The 18,046-nt window shown below is 40.9% G+C and overlaps 1 pseudogene; it reads right to left on the bottom strand.

Annotated features, from left to right (window-relative positions):
• Nucleotides 1-1,112: 1,112 nt before the first annotated feature.
• LOC107180039 lies at nucleotides 1,113-2,822 on the bottom strand (annotated as a pseudogene).
• Nucleotides 2,823-18,046: the final 15,224 nt, after the last annotated feature.

Below are 18,046 nucleotides of genomic sequence, written 5' to 3'. Positions count from 1 at the left end.
ACTGCAGAGGAAAAATCCCAGTTCTTCAGCCTGGTGCTCATGTCCCTCTGCAACCTTCTCCCACCATATTCCTCTGGCCTTGCCTAATGTGACCCCACTGTGGGTGACAGGCACTTGGGACTTCTTGCCTTTTCTTCCCTCGGCCTCTTCCTTGCTCTTCCTTCGTGCCCTACAGACCTCAGCTCGTTCCATATTCTATTTCCAAAATAGTTCCTCACCACATTTCATTACTGTTTACCATATGAAGCCTTTTCTGATCACTGGAGTCAATGCTTATTTCTCCCTCTTCTGAAAGTGTGTGTGTGTGAGTGTAAAATTTTGGTGGCAGATATTTTGGTGTTTGTTTACCTAGGGGCTGTGACACTCCTGTCCCCTGTGCCTTCTGGTACAGCAATCAAATCTGGAATCTAAGGTGGAATTTGATGATTCCTTGTTGCATAAATGAAAGCACATTATTATGATTGTGGTTGTGCTTGTTCTCATTTTTGTTGATATTTTGTTTTTATCACTGATACAGACACATCTCAGAGATCCTGTGGGTTCGGGTCCAGACTACTGCAGTAAAGGGAGTATTATAAAGCCAGTCAAATGATTTCACTTTATTTTTTTTTTAGTTTCCGAGTGCATACAAAAGTTATGTTTAGGGGCGCCTGGCTGGCTCAGTCAGTAAGCACACGACTCTCGATCTCAGGGTTGTGAGTTCAAGCCCCATGTTGGGTGTAGAGATTACTTAAAGATAAAATCTTTAAAAAAAAAGTTATGTTTACACTATACTATAGTCTCTTGAGTGTGCAATAACATTATGTCTTTAAAAATGTACATACCTTAGGGGTGCCTGGGTGGCTCAGTCGGTTAGGCGGACGACTTCGGCCCAGGTCATGATCTCGCGGTCTGTGAGTTCGAGCCCCGCGTCGGGCTCTGTGCTGACAGCTCGGAGGCTGGAGCTTGTTTCAGATTCTGTGTCTCCCTCTCTCTGACCCTCCCCCGTTCATGCTTTGTCTTTCTCTGTCTCAAAAATAAATAAACACTCAAAAAATTTTAAAAAACAAAATGTACATACCTTAACTAAAAAATACATTATTGGTAAAAAATGTTAACCATCATCTGAACTTTTAGCAAGATGTTGATGGCTACTCACTAAACAGGGTGGTGGTTACTGAAGGCAGAGGTGGCCATGGCCATTTCTTAAAATAAGACCCCAGACGAGTTTGCCACATTGATGGACTCTTCCTTTCATGAACAATTTCTCTGTAGCATGTGACACTGTTTGGTAGCATTTACCCACAGTAGAACTTCTTTTAAAGTTGGAGTCAATCCTCTCAAACCCTGCTGGCGGTTTATCAACTAAGTTTACGTAACGTTCTAAATCCTTTGTTGTCATTTCAACAATCTTCCCAGCATCGTTACCAGGAATAGATTCTGTCTCAAGTAACCACTTTCTTATCCATAAGAAGCAACTCCTCATCCGTGAAAGTGTTATCATGAGATTGCAGCACATCTTCAGACTCCACTTCTAATTCTAGTTCTCTTGCTATTTCAACCACATCTGTAGTTACTTCCTACAGTGAAGTCTTGAACCCCTCCAAGTCATCCAGGAGGGTTGGAATCACCTTCTTCCAAATCCCTGTGAATGCTGATATTTTGACCTCTTCCCATGAACCGCGAGTGCTCCTAATGGCATCTAGAATGGTGACTCCTTCTCAGAAGGTTTTCAATTAACTTTGCCCAGATCCATCAGCGGAATCGCTATCTATGCTTTGCGAACTATGTTGTTGTTGTTGTTGTTGTTGTTTTTAAATAATAAGACTTGAAAGTCAAGACTTGATCCAAGGGCTGCAGGATGGAGGTTGTGTTAGCAGGCATGAAAACAACCTCAATCTCATTGTACATCTCCCTCAGAGCTCTTGGGTGACCAAGTGCATTGTCAATGAGCAGTAATATTTTGAAAGAAATATTTTTCCTGAGCAGTAAGTCTCACAGTGGGCTTAAAATGTTCAGTAAACCATGTCATAAACAAATATGCTGTCATCCAGGCTTTGTTGTTCCATTTATAGAGCATAGGCAGAGTAGATTTGGCATAATTTATAAGGGCTCTTGGATTTTTAGAATGGTAAGTGAACACTGGCTTTAACTTAAAGTCACCAGCTGCATTAGCTCCTACCAACAGAGTCAACCTGTCCTCTGAAGCTTTGAAGCCAGGCATTGACTTCTCTAGAGCTATGAAAGTCGTAGATGGCATCTTCTTCTGCTAGAAAGCTGTTTTGATTAAATTGAAAATCTTAAGTGTAGCCACCCTCATTAATTATCTTAGCTAGATCTCCTGGATGAGGTGCTGCAACTTCTACGTCAGCCGTTCCTGCTTCATCTTCTACTTTTATATTATCAAGATGGCTTCTTTCGGTACATTTGATGAACCAAATTCTGAAAGCTTCAAACTTTCCTCCTGAAGCTTCCTCACCTCTCTCAGCCTTCATAGAAATGAAGAGAGTTAGACCCTTGCCCTGGATTAGGCTCTGGTTAAGGGAATGTTATGGTTGGTTTGATCTTCTATCCAGACTAATGAAACCTTCTCCATTTCAGCAATAAGGCTGTTGTGCTTTCTTATCATTCGTGTGTTCCCTGGAGTAGCACTTTTAATTCCCTTCAAGAACTTCTTTTTTGCATTTGCAACTTGGCTAACTGTTTGGCATCAGAAGCCTCACTTTCGGCCTATATGGCTTTCAACATGCCTTCCTCACCGAGCTTAATCATTTCTATCTTTTGATTGAAAGTGAGAGACAAGACATTCGACTCTTCCTTTCACTTGAACATTTACAGGTCATTGTATAGCTATTGATTGCCCTAATTCCAATATTATTGTGTTTCAGGGTATAGGGAGGCCTGAGGGGAAAGAGAGAGATGGGGGAATGGCTGGTTGGTGGAGCAGTCAGAACACACACAGCATTTATCAATTAAGTTTGCTGTTTTATATGGCATAGTTTGTGGTGCCCCAACACAATGACTGTAGTAACATCCCAAATCACTGATCACAGATCACCGTAACAAATATAATAATGATGAAATTATTGCATAAAATAATAATGAATAATATTATAGCATGAAATAATAATGAATAGTAATGCAATAGTGAAATATTGCAAGAATCACCAAAATGTGACACAAAGACATGGCATGAGCAAATGCTGTTGGAAAAATGACATCAATAGACTTGCTTGATGCAAGGTTGCCACAAACTTGCAATTTTTAAAAAAACAAAATGCAATAAAGTGAAATGCAATAACATGAGGTATGCTTATACAGTGCTTTGTAGTTTCTCTTCCTCAGGCAATCAAACGTTGCCCATGGAAGCAATAATTGCTAACTTATTCACCATCCCGTATTCAGTATGAACTTTAACCTATTGTTTTAAGAAGCTTTTCTTCTTAAAATAGTAGACACTGTTTCCCAAGAGTTCATTAATTTTCAAAGCCTAGATGTCTTTGAGGGTTTGTTGACTTCCATTGTACTTTGTAGTGGTGAGTTTGTGAGTTGCAGGCAGATAAGTCTCTGAGGATGGCGTCATAGGTATGTTATAGATGTTATAGCTTCCCAAAGAAGCTGATGAGAGACAAAATCCCCAGTTCACCTGATTCTGCCCCCTTTGATGCTGCAGTACATGTGGCCTGTGTGATAACATATTTCCCGCAAGCAGCACTCACCGGGCAGAGCAAGGGGAAAAAATTCAGGCAGTCCCTTCGGTTCTGACTCTTTGTTTCAGTGAAGTTAGATTAGGGTTGCTCTGCACTGCATTGAACTTGGGTGCTTTGATTTCTTTTGTTGTAGGAACAAAACTGTAAAAGAGAGAATAGAACAGAGGTGCTGCTATAATGAGCATTGAAGTGATCGAGGAAATCTATATTGGACAAAAGACCCATTTATCAGTGCCATAAAAATCCTTTGAATAACCACAGTGGTTTTTTTTTTTCCCCCTTAAAGTCTTTTATCCTTGTAGACTGAGGCAATAGGTATATCTCTAAATATTAGATAGAGATTTTTGCACACAATGAGGGAAGATGAAAATATGTTTTCCAAAATAAAAATAGAAATAGCAATTACCATTTGGGAGCGATCCACTAAGTGTCATGCACTATTCCAGGTGTTTTTTTCTCCATTATCTTATTTAATTGCAAGAACAGCCCCATAACCTCCATAGAATCACCATTTGACAGATAAAAAAAAAAAAGTCATAACAAGTGATAAAATGGAATTTGGAGCCCAAAACCTAATCCAAACTCTGCTTTCTACCTCACTGGACTGTGTCTACATATGAGAATGAAGATCTTCAGTCTAACCAGACAATAGAACAACTCCTTCGTGTTGATCACTGGATTATTAACCACAAATTAGACTGGCAATGTCTGTCAAAGAATGACAGAATACATAATGATTCAGTTGCCTGAAAGTCGTGTATTTTACACATACTGATTAGGATACCCACAATTTGAAGGTCTGGAGGGCGTATCTGACTAATTCCAACACATTGCTCTTGACTTGAGAGAGAATAGCCCTGAAAGGCTGAGACATTCCAGAGACAGATGGACTCTGAAATACATATTAAAATGTGTGGGGATTGGTGACATGGAAAGAAAGAAAGTAAGAAAATAAGGCACCATAATGGGATTCCAACTCTGAAACCTCCTACAAAAATCAGTCTCAACCATCAGCTCTTTTTGTATTTACAGAATCATAGGAGATTTATGATCTTTTGGGTTATAAAACTCAACATTTCCAAGTTCAGGCATCCATTATCATGGATTTTCCAGAATAGCACCATATTTATATTTAAGCACAGGTTCTTGCCTGCCACAAACCCCTTTCCCACCCAACCTCAAACTACTGACTTCCTCAAGATTTTGTTCTTGGCCTTCTCACTTGGTAAAATATCTACCATACCCTGCATAATACCACCCACTATCAAGACTAATTGCCACTTAACAAACTGAGGACTTCTAGATCTACATCTGTGACATTGATCATTTTTCTGATTTCTATCTCTTGATTCCACATTTTTATCAAGATGCCTCTGGGCTATCACAAACTCAATTCACAAAACACTGAATTCCCTCTTTTCTCCTCTTGTCCCTGAACATCTCCTGCTCGCCATATTGCTTCTCTCTGGTAATGGTACACCAGCTATCCAAGCACCCAAATACAAATCTGGGTGCATTTCTTCTTCACCTCCCTTACCCACCCCCATCAGCACTAGGGCCTATTCATTCTGCCATTTATAAATCTTCCTCCACTCCTGACACGTCCCTCTGGCTTTTTGCTGTCACCTTTCTAATTGGCATTCATTCCCTCAATCCCATAGTCCATCCTTCTACAAGCACACATTCACTTTTCAAGGTTTAGCTCAAACATATCCCTTTAACTTTCCCTAGCTGGGACATAAACTTTCCCTAGCTTGGACATTTTTTCCTCTCTGCCACCCATCACATTGAATAGTTACTTTGCTTAACTCATTGCCTCCCCATGATATTATGAGTTATATGGAGTACGTACTTGGTTATTCGGGTGACCCAAGTATGTTTCTCATACATATTTGGTCTTCATTTTTGGTTCTTAACTTGCAGCTTCCCAAACCCTTGGAATTTCCTCAACAATAAGAGCAATCCTGTCCTCTATTCCTAAAAACCACTCCAGAGCCATATAGGTGTAATGGGTTGTCTTGTTGTTCATAACAAGCCCCTTTGCACCACAACTGGATCTATGATAATGAGGTGACTTCTCTATAGCACCTAAGGAGTGGGGCTGGTTGCCTGTGATTAAAGGGTTGGCCATTTCAGTCCCATACCCCTGACCTCTGGGGAGTTGAAAGGAGATAGAGGTTGAAGCAGTCAACCTGATTGCTTAATGAATCATGCCTGTGTAATGAAACCTTCATAAAAACTCCAAAGGAAGACATTCAGAGAGCTTCCAGGTTGGTGAACACATGGGGATTTGGAGAGAGTAGCACACTTGGAGAGGGCATGAAAGCTCTGCACCATTTCACCTCACCTTGTCCTGTGCATCTCTTTATTCTGGTCATTCCTGAGTTAAGTCCTTTTATAATAAACCAGTGATCTAGTAAGTAAAACGTTTCTCTGAGTTCTGCGAGCCATGCTAGCAAATGAATCAAATCCAAGAAAGGTCATTGGAACCTCCAAAAAGTAGATGGTCAGAAGCACAGGTCGTGACTGAACTTGCAACTGGCATCCCAAATTGGGGAGGGGGGCAGTCTTGCTGGACTGAGACCTTAACCTGTGGGATGTGATGCTATGTCTGGATAGATAGTGTTAACCTATAAAGGAGGCAAAACTGAAAAAGAACAAAGGCTTTATGTAGGGGTTGAGGATTGTAATTCAGGGAACACAGATTCCAGCAGTAATGGGAAAAGTGTCCAAGGTAAAAGCAGGGAAAGAAGAAGGGGAGCAATTAATGACTTGGATAAAAGAGGGGAAAAATTGTCAATTGAGACTAACAGGCAGAGCCACTTTTGGTTACACATTGATCAACTATTCTATTGGTGTTAGCAAATGAAACTACTCTTGGTGTTCATTAGTTAGCTATTAGGTCTTTAAAATGTCCACAACCCACAGCCTTAAGATCAGAATGTCCATTGTCCTGTTGACCTTACCAACAATTGCTTGTAAAACACTTGCTGTTTCTGGCCCAGTCTGAAGGTCTTTTTGCCCATTTCACAATGAGTTCATTTACCATTTGTTTTAGAACGGAAAATGGGGCTTTTTTTCAAAATGGAGTCTCTCATGTCCAGAAGTTTTACATAATTCCACAATAGTGTCAGACTTAAGTTAAATTCTAAGACACTCAGCTGGTGCCAGAGTATTGCTTGTTGGGCGGAGGTGGGGAGGGGATAACAGCCCCATAGGTTGAAATTGCATATTTAGAAGTTTGCTCCCCTTCTAAAATATAAAGTTGAGGGTCACCTGTGTGGCTCAGTCAGTTAAGCTTCTGACTTTGGCTCAGTTCATGATCTCATGGTTTGTGAGTTGGAGGCTTGCGTCAGGCTCTGTGCTGACAGCTCAAAGCCTGGACCTTCTTCGGATTCTGTGTCTGTCTCTCACTCAATAATAAATAAACATTAAAAAAATTAAAATATAAAGTTGAGAACAGAGATTGAGTTCTATTCATCCTTGTATTCCCCATGCTCAGAACATAATAAGTAGTTAAGCTTTTCTTAAGTCAAATATCCCCAAGCTGAGTTCTGCTTCTCAATAATTTCCATGCATTATTCTAGACCTACCCTTTAAAACTACCCAAATGCCCTTTTTTTTATTTGACACTTTTTTCTAATATTTACAAATAGCACTCTGATTGTCTCTGATATCTTCTTGCTTCTTGATGTATAACTACAAATCCTTCCATTACCCCTGATTTCATATTCAGGAAACTTCCAGATCCTGGTCACCATCTTCTGGAAACAACTCATTACTCAATATCCCTTTTAGAACCAAGTATGAATATCAAGACATGATCTGAGTCCAAGGGCACAGTAACCTCCTTTGATGGTCCCATATGATCTGCTTCTATAATGTAGCTAAAAGTTGGGAGAGTTTTCTGTTGCTTAAGTGTAGCTAGAGGACAACTAAACATACAGATATTTTTTCACATGAAATGACAATTTCCACTGAAACTTTTTCCAAATATAAGTGCAAGACTTCACATTTCCCTCCATTAATTTCATATTCTTTCCTTTTTTCCTTTCAGGATCTTTTTGATTCTTGGTTCTGTAATCTGACATGTTAATAATTTTTCCTATCTTGGAGTAACCTGCATATTTGATAGATGGTTTCCCTCTTGATTTATACAGATGTGAAATATCTAGATGTTTATTCAGTCCCTGTTTTAAGTCAGATATTCTCTCTAAAATTTTTATAACTTTCCCTTCTTTCCTTCTAAGTTACCCCCCATTAATAAAATGGCCTTCTGTGTATCTTGATTTCTTTAGATACGCTTATCACAGGACCACTCATACAAAACAATCTCATAGAAATTTTTCAGTCAATATGAAAATCATCTTTAAGGAAATTTCTCCCTCAAATCACTTAATTATAGGTCATGTTGATACAGTGAATGAAAGAATTTTTAGAACATACAATACAGGTTACTTCAATACATTCACTTTTCTCAACTTCTTAAAAAAAAGAAAAGAAAAGAGCTATGCAAGGTATTTGAAGGATTTGTGTGTGTTAAACACGACAAGAGATGATTTAAGAGCAAGAAGTCACAGAAGCTGCATTTTGAAAAGGTGGAAATGTAATCAATTGCTTGAAAGTTTATTTTGCACAATACCAAATATTTGTGATTTGCCTCGGGTTTTTTCCATTTAATCTGGAGGTTTGGGCTTTCTATAAAATATGCCATGAGGTATATAGTCAATAGCAGTCAACAAACCTCTAAAAGTGGAATAAAAAGAATAAGCAATGGAGTTAGCAAGAGCCATATTATTCAGAATTATAAAGAGCCAGTTATTAAGACTTCAAATAAATGATTAAGGACACAAACTAAACCTGAATGCCAGCAGAAGGAACATTTGAAAGACCCTAGGTTCAGAAAGATAGGTCAATGAGATGACAGCACAAGCTCATAAAGCCAAGGTGACAAGGCAGGAGGAGGGCAGAGTCTTTAGAGTGAAGCTTTAAGGTGCAGGACTCAGAAGGCTGGGCCAGTGTACCTGAGGTTCTCTCTCCATTTAAAAAGAAGTCCACAGCCTCAGGCCTGACACTGACACAAGTTTGTTTGTTTGTTTGATTTTTTAGATGAGACCTTCTTCTAAAAGGAGTCCCCACCTTGACACTTTAAGAGTTAGGTCTTCAACTCTTTTTTTCTTACCTAACTATGAAGGTGCCTTTTAAAAAGTTCAGTTATGGGACACCTGGGTGGCTCAGTCAGTTGAGCATCTGACTCTTGATTTCTGTTTGGGTCATGATCTCATGGTTCCTGAATTTGAGTCCCGCGTCGGGGTCTGTGCTGACAGCGTGGAGCCTGCTTTGGATTCTCTCTCTCCCTCTCTTTCTGCCCCTCCCCTGCTCACTTTCTCACACTCTCTCAGTCTCTCTCACAATAAATAAATAAACATTTTTTAAAAAAAGTCCAACTGCACATCCTACTCTCCTCCAGGGCCATGTATATGACAGGCCACCTAAGTAGCTTCCCAATCTCCTCCTCTTCTCTAGGACTTTCCATGGACCAAATTTCTCTCCAGGATTCTAAAAACATGTTTGGTTGCCTGAGATGATTATATCCCTAATCACAAAGTTCCCCTTTCTGACACAGCATGTATGAGATCAGCAAACTTGGAAAGCAATACAGTCCATGGTTTCTTACTTTTAATTTGACATACTTTGGATGTAAACCAAGATGTCTGAGAACAAACAGCCAGTTCCTTAACCTTCTTTGCCATGTTAGTCACATTTTTATTTCTGTTTCCTTTTATCCACACATGCATCCTCACCTGCCTACTCAGAACAGCCTACGCAGACATCATTTTCAGATTTTGGCAGAGGTGCATACACACAGATCATAGGTTGAGGCAATATATAAATCATGAGAACTGAGAACCATAACTGGAAACAAATGCAACACTTTGGGGGCAAGAACAACAAAGAAAAAGGTACTATTACAAGAGGAAGGGGGTTTTAGGAATTGTGACGCTGGACCTGCCAAGGCCATGATACCACCTCCTCCGTGTGATGGCTTAATGGTGCTGCTCACTGTAGACCAGAATGCTGACCTTGGGCCCTAAGACTCCAGCACTCTCCCTGGGTTGACCTCCATGGTTTCTAGCAGACCTATCTATAGATTTGCTTAAATATTTCGTCTTTAGTGTCCACAGACTCTTAATGGCTCCGCCTGGTGTTTATGGAAGAACATAGAAACAGCCTCATCCACCAAGGGCACACTCTCTTGGGCATTTTTAGCCAGTAGTTTCATCACTTTGACTCCCATGTTAAGTTGCCAAAACCCTGGGAAGACTATGCTAAAAAGCAGACTATTTGTGAGTTGACACAGTGCTGTCCACTGGAGGACTTATTTAGCATTTGGGTTTCCTTGGTGGTCATTGCACTATCAGTTCCTAGATTAGAGTTAGCAGGAACAGGTACTCAAAGCGCCCTGCTGAAGTTTAACCACGCCTCTTCCTAAATCCCATCATTTACTTTCAATGACTTTTTCCAACAAGAACAGAGCAACATTGAACCGATAGTCATCTATCTATATAATAAGTATTCCACAGCTTCTGATTATGAGCCCATAAAGCATATCTGATCTGGGCGAACAAATGAAAAGTGATTCCTACTCTTAATAACCAAGGAGTATCGTGGAAGAGGCAGAAACTGAATAATAAAAATAAGTGATTAAATGCTGTTTAAGTGTTTATATGCTGTGAAGGAGGAGGATAAGGAACTCAAGACAAATGAAAGGGGACACTTTACGCTGGCCATCAGAAGAGACCTCTTTCAGGAGGTGATGCTTAAGGATGATGGCGGAGAGCAGAGGGAAGAGCATTCCAGGGAGAGAAAAGAGCATATGTGAAGCCCTGTGAGGGTGTTACCCTTATCTATTGCTGTATAACAAACCACCCCAAACTTAGTGGCATAAAACAACCAATTTACTGTGCTCAGGGGTCCTGTGGGTGAGGAGTTTGGATAGACTGCAGCCTGCAGGATGGCTTGTGTCTGCTCCACAAAGTATTGGGTGACTTGGATGGCTAAGGGCTTAAATCAGCTGGAGTTATTAGGATTTCACTCCCATGACTGGCTCTTGTGCTAGCACAGCTCAAAGGTCAGGCTGAGCTGAGGCTGTGAACCCGAGAATCTACATGTGGTCTGTCCAGTGGCTTGGACTTCTCCACAGCATGGTGCCCCAAGGTAGTCATATTTCTTACATAGTGGCTTAGGGCCTCAGAGTGAACAACATCTAAAAGATGCCTTTTAGAACCTGGCCTCAGAAGTGTTATGGGCTGACTTATGTCCCTCCAAATTCATATTCTGAAGTCCTGTGCTCCAGTACCTTGGATGAGACTATATTTGGAGGTAAAACTTTCAAAGAGGTAATTAAGGTAAAATGAGACCATAGGAGTGGGCCCTTTCACTCTGGTATCCTTACAAGAGGAAATTAGGACTCGACAATGCAGACCAAGGGACGACCAGGTGAGGACAGAGTGAGGTGATGTCTGCTTCCAAGCCAAGAAGAGATGCTTCGGAAGAAACCAACTCTGCCGGCACCTTGATCTTGGGCTTCCTGCCTCCAGAACTGCAAGGAAATAAATTTCTGTTGGTTAAGCCACGCACTCTGTGGTATTTGTTACAATAGTCTTAGCATACTAATACATCACATAGTGTCACTTCTTATATACTCTCTTGATCAGAGCAGTCACAAAGCCACCCAGATTCAAACAGGGGAGACATGGACTTCTCTTCTTCATGACAGGAGTGTTGAAAGATACGGGGCAGTGTTTTAAAACTGCAGCATGTTGGAAGGAGCTTGGCAGTTGGAGGACCTAAAAGCCAGTATGGCTCGGACACGGTGGGCAAGGCGTCACATGGTAAGAAGTTAAATGTGAGGAGGTAGGCAGGGATCAACTATTTGAAGACTTTGTTGTCCCAACAAAGAGTTCAGATTGTGCTCTAAGTGCAGCAGGATTTTATTTTTTTTAATGTTTATTTATTTTATTTGAGAGGGAGAGAGACAGAGCACAAGCAGGAGAGGGGTAGAGAGAGAAGGAGACACAGAATCTGAAGCAGGCTCCAGGCTCTGGGCTGTCAGCTCAGAGCCCCACACAGAGCTCGAACTCACAGACTGAGAGATCATGACCTGAGCCGAAGTTGGATGCTTAGTTGACTGAGCCACCTAGGTGCCCCAAAGTGCAGCAGGATTTTAAAAAGTTAATCCAGAGAAAGAGGTTTTGATTTATAGTTTTGAATAGCACTAATACAACTGTGAAAAAGAGGACAACTGGAAACAGAGTGACTGATTATTTTTTTTTAACTTTACTTATTTTGAGAGAGAGAGAGAGAGCAAGTGGGAGATGGGCAGAGAGAGGGAGAGCAGGCTCCAAGCAGGCCCAACATGAGGCTGAATCCCATGAACCATGAGATCATGACCTGAGATAAAGTCGGATGCTTAACCAACTGAGCCACCCAGGTGCCCCACAGAGTACAACTGAGCCACCCAGGCACCCCAAGGAGTGACTGATCATTACGCTAACTGAAGGGTTCAGGTGAACAAAGCTGTTGGCTTGGAGAAAGGTATTGGCCATGAAGATAAACAGGGACAGATGGGTACAAAATAGTGTTTGAAGGTAAAATTGGCAAGACTTGAAGAATTGAATGTGAATATGCAGGGAACTGAAGGTATGAAGGATCACTACCAGATTTCCAGCTTGAGAAAGTAATGATGCTATTTACTGGGATGAGAAAAGAGAGATAGACCTGGCAGGAAGGTACATGCAAATCAAAGCTTTATTTCATATATATAAAGCATCTTTTGAACTTCCTCAAATCGAATTTAGCAAATCTCCCCCTAAAACAATAACCCAGAAATGAAAAGGCCCCCCTAAGTTTATTCACACTCCTTTCTTTTAATATGAGTAGAAAGAAATTACCTCAGGGCGCCTGGGTGGCTCAGTTGGTTAAGTGTCCCACTCTAGATTTCAGCTCAGGTCATGATCTTATGGTTCGTGAATTTGAAGCCAGCGTCAGGCTCCCAGCTGGCAGTGCAAAGCCTACTTGGGATTCTCTCTCGCTCTCTCTCTCTCTCTCTCTGCCCCTCCCAGCTTTCTCTCTCTCTCTCAAAGTAAATAAAGTTTTAAAAAAATAATAGCTAATATTTATTGAGCTCTTTCTATATGTCAGGTACTGTGCTAAGTAATTGAAATGACTTTCTTTTTTATCCAAATACTTCTTGTTGGGTATGTGCTATTTTTGTATCTAGTGGATTAAAAACTGTTTTAGACATTGTGTTAGTCTGCTAGGGCTGCTAAAACAAAATACCACCGACTGGGTGGTTTAAACAACAGAAATTCATTTCTCACAGTTCTGGAGGCTTGATGTCCTAGATCAAGGTAGGGTGGTGTCTGGTGAGACCACCCTTCCTGCCTTGCAGATATGCATCTTCTCTCTCTGTCCTCACGTGGCCTTCCCTTGGAGGGTGCACCTACAGAGATCTCTGAAGTGTCTTGTTTCTCCTCCTCCTCCTCCTCTTCCTCCTCCCCCTCCCCTTTCCCCCCTTCTTCTTCTTCTTCTTCTTCTTCTTCTTCTTCTAAAGATTATTCATTTTTAGAGAGAGAGGAAGAGTGCAAGGGGAGGACAGAAAGAGAGGGGGAGAGAGAGAATCCCAAGCAGGCTCTGCACTGTCAACACAGAGCCCGTTGTAGGGCTTGATCTCACAAACTCGTGAGATCATGACCTGAGCTGAAATCAAGAGTCAGACTCTTAACTGACTGAGCTGCCTAGGCTCCCCTCTTCCTCTTCTTCTAAGGACACCAGTGTTATCAGAGTGGAGTTCTAGTCTTATGACCTCATTTAATCTTACCTTGCCTCTATGAAAACCCTGTCTCCAAATAGTGTCACATTGAGGTCTAGGGCGTCAACATATAAGCTTTTTGAGGAAAACAGTACAGTCTGTCACAGAGATATTAAGAAACTTACATGAGGTCATGTACCTAGGAAATACAGGAACAGGTTAGGAACCTAGTCAGTCTGACTCTAGAAGTCTATGTTACATTTTCACTTACTTTGCCTTATATAGGAACATCTGTCTCTGTCTTCCAGATCTTGGCAGGTACACAAAAATTAGAAGTAATAAAATCCACAGAAATTTATTTGGATCAAATAACATGAAAACACATTTCATGTACTCAACCAATAAATTTAGTCTTTGGTACTGTGTTGGAGATATTTTGTGTGTGTTTGTGTTTCTTTTTTATTGTTTCAAATTGATAACAAATAAAACAGCTTACTTTAGTATGGATTGAATATATTTAATCTCCAGAAATCCTAAGGAAGGAATAGCAGTAATAATAATGGTCCATTTCAGTAACACCATTTCTGTATCTAGGTTAATAATCTAGGGGGAAATATATCAACATTATGTTAATTAAACTCTCAGTTGCCTATACCTTGGGACATGTTATGAATGGTGCTGAAGAGAAAAAGTCAATATGCAAATAGTTACAATATCAAGATGTAGTCAGGAAATTGTGGCACAGATGAGACAAACTCATACATGCATGAAAGAATATAAATGTAGATAATGTGAATGGCAGTAAATACTAGAAGCAGGCATACTGGAACAATGACAATACTTCTTACTTGTGCTTTTGAAAATTCTTTACACACAGCACATGGGGTTTTTAATGCAGGAAAATAAAAAAAAAAAGCACAGAGACTGTCAGAGAAAGCCACTGATCATTGAAGCTGGAAAATACAATTCATTGTCAGAAGACTATTTTTAAATACAAAGAACAACTATATACATAGCTTGGTGGAACAAATGTGGGATAAATTCAACAGAAAGCAGTGTATCTACAATGCCAGATACCATATAACAGAAGCCTAGAATATCCTTTCACCACAGTCTTGAATTAAAACTATCTATGAAAAAAAAAAAACTTGCTTTCATGAACTTCACCTAAAACAAACAGTCACAATTTTACATCTATTCTTAATTATTTGCCTTCAAGTCAACATACATTTACTGAATAATCAGACCCTCAGATAAGAAATCATAGCTTTTTGGATTCATCTCCTTTCTCCATCCTCTCCCATGGACCTCATATTTATCCCAAATTGGGACACTAGTAAAATATGGTAAAATCTGACTTCAGATGGGTAGATACATGAGTTAGTCTTATCTATTTGGGGACTCAGAGTCCATTTAACACAGCATCAGATGAAAAACTCTAAAAGCAGCCACTTGGTAAATATGTGTCGTACATAACCTCAAATACCCGCAGTTTAAAAACTTGCAGAGGTTTAAAATAGTAGGATAAAATATTCAATAATTAACTGTCCTCTCCACTCTTTTGTTCTGGAGTAGACATAATCCATGTTTATCTTTCAGACTCCATTTTCAAAGCAATTACAAATTGTATTCTAACCATGCTATGTCTTAGCTCATGTTTCCTGGCTCCCACTTGTTAGCACAAAAAGTAGTGAACCATCACAATGTGGAATGCCAGAAGGGAGGGCTCAGTAATAGTAGCAGTAGCAGGCACAGCAACGGCTGTCCTTAGTAGAGCTTCTTCCATTCACAGATTGACTTTCAGCTATGTGTAATCTTATTGTGTTATGAGTGCCTAGCTCCAAAGAGAGCATGTAGCACAATGCCTGCTGCATAGTAAGCACCCCACTGCTGTTGGTTTAATTAATCAATTACAATATTCATCTTCTTGAGCCGCTAACAGACTAATTTGGACAGGAAACACAGACACACACAAACAATTATCGGTAGTGCAGTTTCATCATTTCACCAAATCCCTTTAGTATTAACAGTCCGATTATGAGCTACTCCTATTATGAGCTCCTCCGAGTGTCTCCCACCTTCTCCGGCAAGGTTATCTTTTCTTAAAGGTGGAAATAGCAATAAATAGTTTGGGAAGGAAACAATTAGGAAGGAAGAGACAGGTATCCAACAGCGAACAATGATCTGCTGAGCTCTGCCCCATCGGGCCTTAACATGGTGCCATATACAACGTTATTAAGTCCACGCGCATGCGCCTGCGCTCATCCCATCAGACAGCAGTGTTTGGGGGAAGTTAGGTCCAACATGAATTCGTGCCATAGTGTAGCCATGTCACATACTGCAAACTCTGAAGACATGACAGAAAACAGGCTAAGTGTGATGTGGCGCCCCTAAAGTTGATAAAACGTCTTATCTACCTGATGGTTTAAGAGTAATGGTGAAAGAATCCAGGAGCTCAGGGAGCGTAAATACTAGCCAGTGATGGAGAAGGACATCTGAGGGCAGAGAGGAGAGGCTTTGGGAGGCATCTCCGCTCAGTCGTACCGCAGCTTCATGGTGTACCAGCTGCGAGGCTTAGGGCCAGTCTCAAGTACAGCCTCTGAAAAATGGGATAATGAGAGTTAGCCTGGAGTGGCAGTGTGAGAACAGAACTGAATGCCAAGGACCTGATAGGAGACAGATGCCCAGTAAATGTAGGTTTCCTTTTTTTAGTGTAAAATCTAAGGGCCTTTCAGATGCCTTAGAAAAGGGCCAGGTTCAGCCTTTTCCAACGAGATACAGCTAAGAAAAGCTAGGATACTAAGAAATACCAAGGCTGGACCCCTAACACTTGGCTTAACATGAAAAAATCACTTGGAGAAGACAGGCCTTTTGGTTTAATCACTGAAAACTAGATTTTAGGGACAGGTTTGAGCCAAACTGTTTTGTTTCACTTCGAATGCCAGGTATTCTGCTAAGTACTTAACCATGGCTTTTCCATCCATTTTCCAGTATTTATAATGTTCAATGAGTTTCCTTTTTTCATTGATTCTTTCTGGAATGAAATCCTCTACCACTGTCAATTGTTGCTTTTCAAGGCTTCATTAAAGCTACTTGGATTAAGGCTTTGAGCCTTGAGAAACACTGTTTGTTTGCTTCACTTGGCTGTGCTTTAACATGAAGGCCTATAATGAATTTCCTCAGAGTTGTTCTGAGAAAGAAAATATCTTGTCTCAAGCATTTCTTGTCTCTGCTTGCCCTGGTGATAGATATTAAATAATGTGGTGCTTAACCTCTTCATTTTTTTTTTTTACCCAGAAAACATGCAGTCAAGGACATAGGAGGCAGTAGGTAATAGCTGAAGAAGCACCCTGTAGCACTATATTTTTCCCTTTATTTTACTCTTCTTTCTCTGTGTCATTTACGATTGAGGCATCTACTGATGAGGAGGGAACCTCTGGCGAAAAATCAAAACTCAGATCTAATTGATACGGGGCTTCATGCTATTCTTTCGTCCTCCTGCCCACCCCCCGCCCCACCTTACCCCTTGTGCCACTCTTGACTATGTATGTTCTGCATACGAACACCTGGAGAGGCTAAAGAACTTCAAAGGAAGGTGGAAGTGAACTTGAGTTTTTGAGCAACTATTAAATTTTAGGCATTTTTTTTTAACTTTGTTTTATTCTTACAAGACCAGCCAAAATTTCTTGAGCCAATGGTCACACCTTGGCCATCCATCAGCAAATCCTGGTAGTACCACCTTCTAAAACATCCAGAATATAACCACCCGATCACCGCTTCAACTCCTAGTCTCATTTTCATTGTTTGACTGACCGATCATAGTTCTCTTTGCAGTGGGATTCTCTCTCCTCCTAATGCACCTGCAGTTGGTACTCAGCAAGGCAGCCTCGTGATGCCCACGCAAGTCAGATGGCGCCTCTGCTCTGCTCAGGACGACTTCCCCTCTCTCTGCCCACCCAGAGGGATGCTGGCTGGATGCCTGTCTACCCGTGCTGACTGGCTGAGCCTCCATGCAGCCCACATATCCCAAGTGGTCTCCCCTGCACCACCTGCTTGCTCTCCATGGCTTTCTATTCCCATCACACACACCTCCTCAAGATTCCTGCCCCCATGCCCAGCTTTCTTCCACACCAGGACCTTTGCACTTGCTGTTTCCCAGACCCAGAATTCTTTTTTCCAAATATCTTCAAAACTCACTTCTTCACTTCCTACAAGTGTGTGCTCAGGTGGGACCTTATCAGAAGATGCCTTCGTTGACCATTTTACACAGAAAGCAGCCCTCAGTTACTCTCCATCTCCTCATGCTGCTTTGTTCTTCTTCACTACACTCATCATCTTTGGTATATACTTATTTATTGATGTCCATGTGTGTCCATTAGTGTGTAAATTTTATGAACGAGAGACCAGCAAATCAGATTAAGTTTCTGAGAGAAATGAACTTACCCATGATGTCCATAGAGCAGCTAGGCTGGCAATCTCTGCAGCCTATGCTCTCTCTGCTATAATCACGCAGCTGACTTTGAAGCAGCTTCATCCATTGCTA

This window comes from Panthera tigris, chromosome C1 (assembly GCF_018350195.1).
Source record: "Panthera tigris isolate Pti1 chromosome C1, P.tigris_Pti1_mat1.1, whole genome shotgun sequence".
Lineage (NCBI taxonomy): Eukaryota > Metazoa > Chordata > Mammalia > Carnivora > Felidae > Panthera > Panthera tigris.
This window is presented reverse-complemented; position numbering and strand designations above follow the sequence as displayed.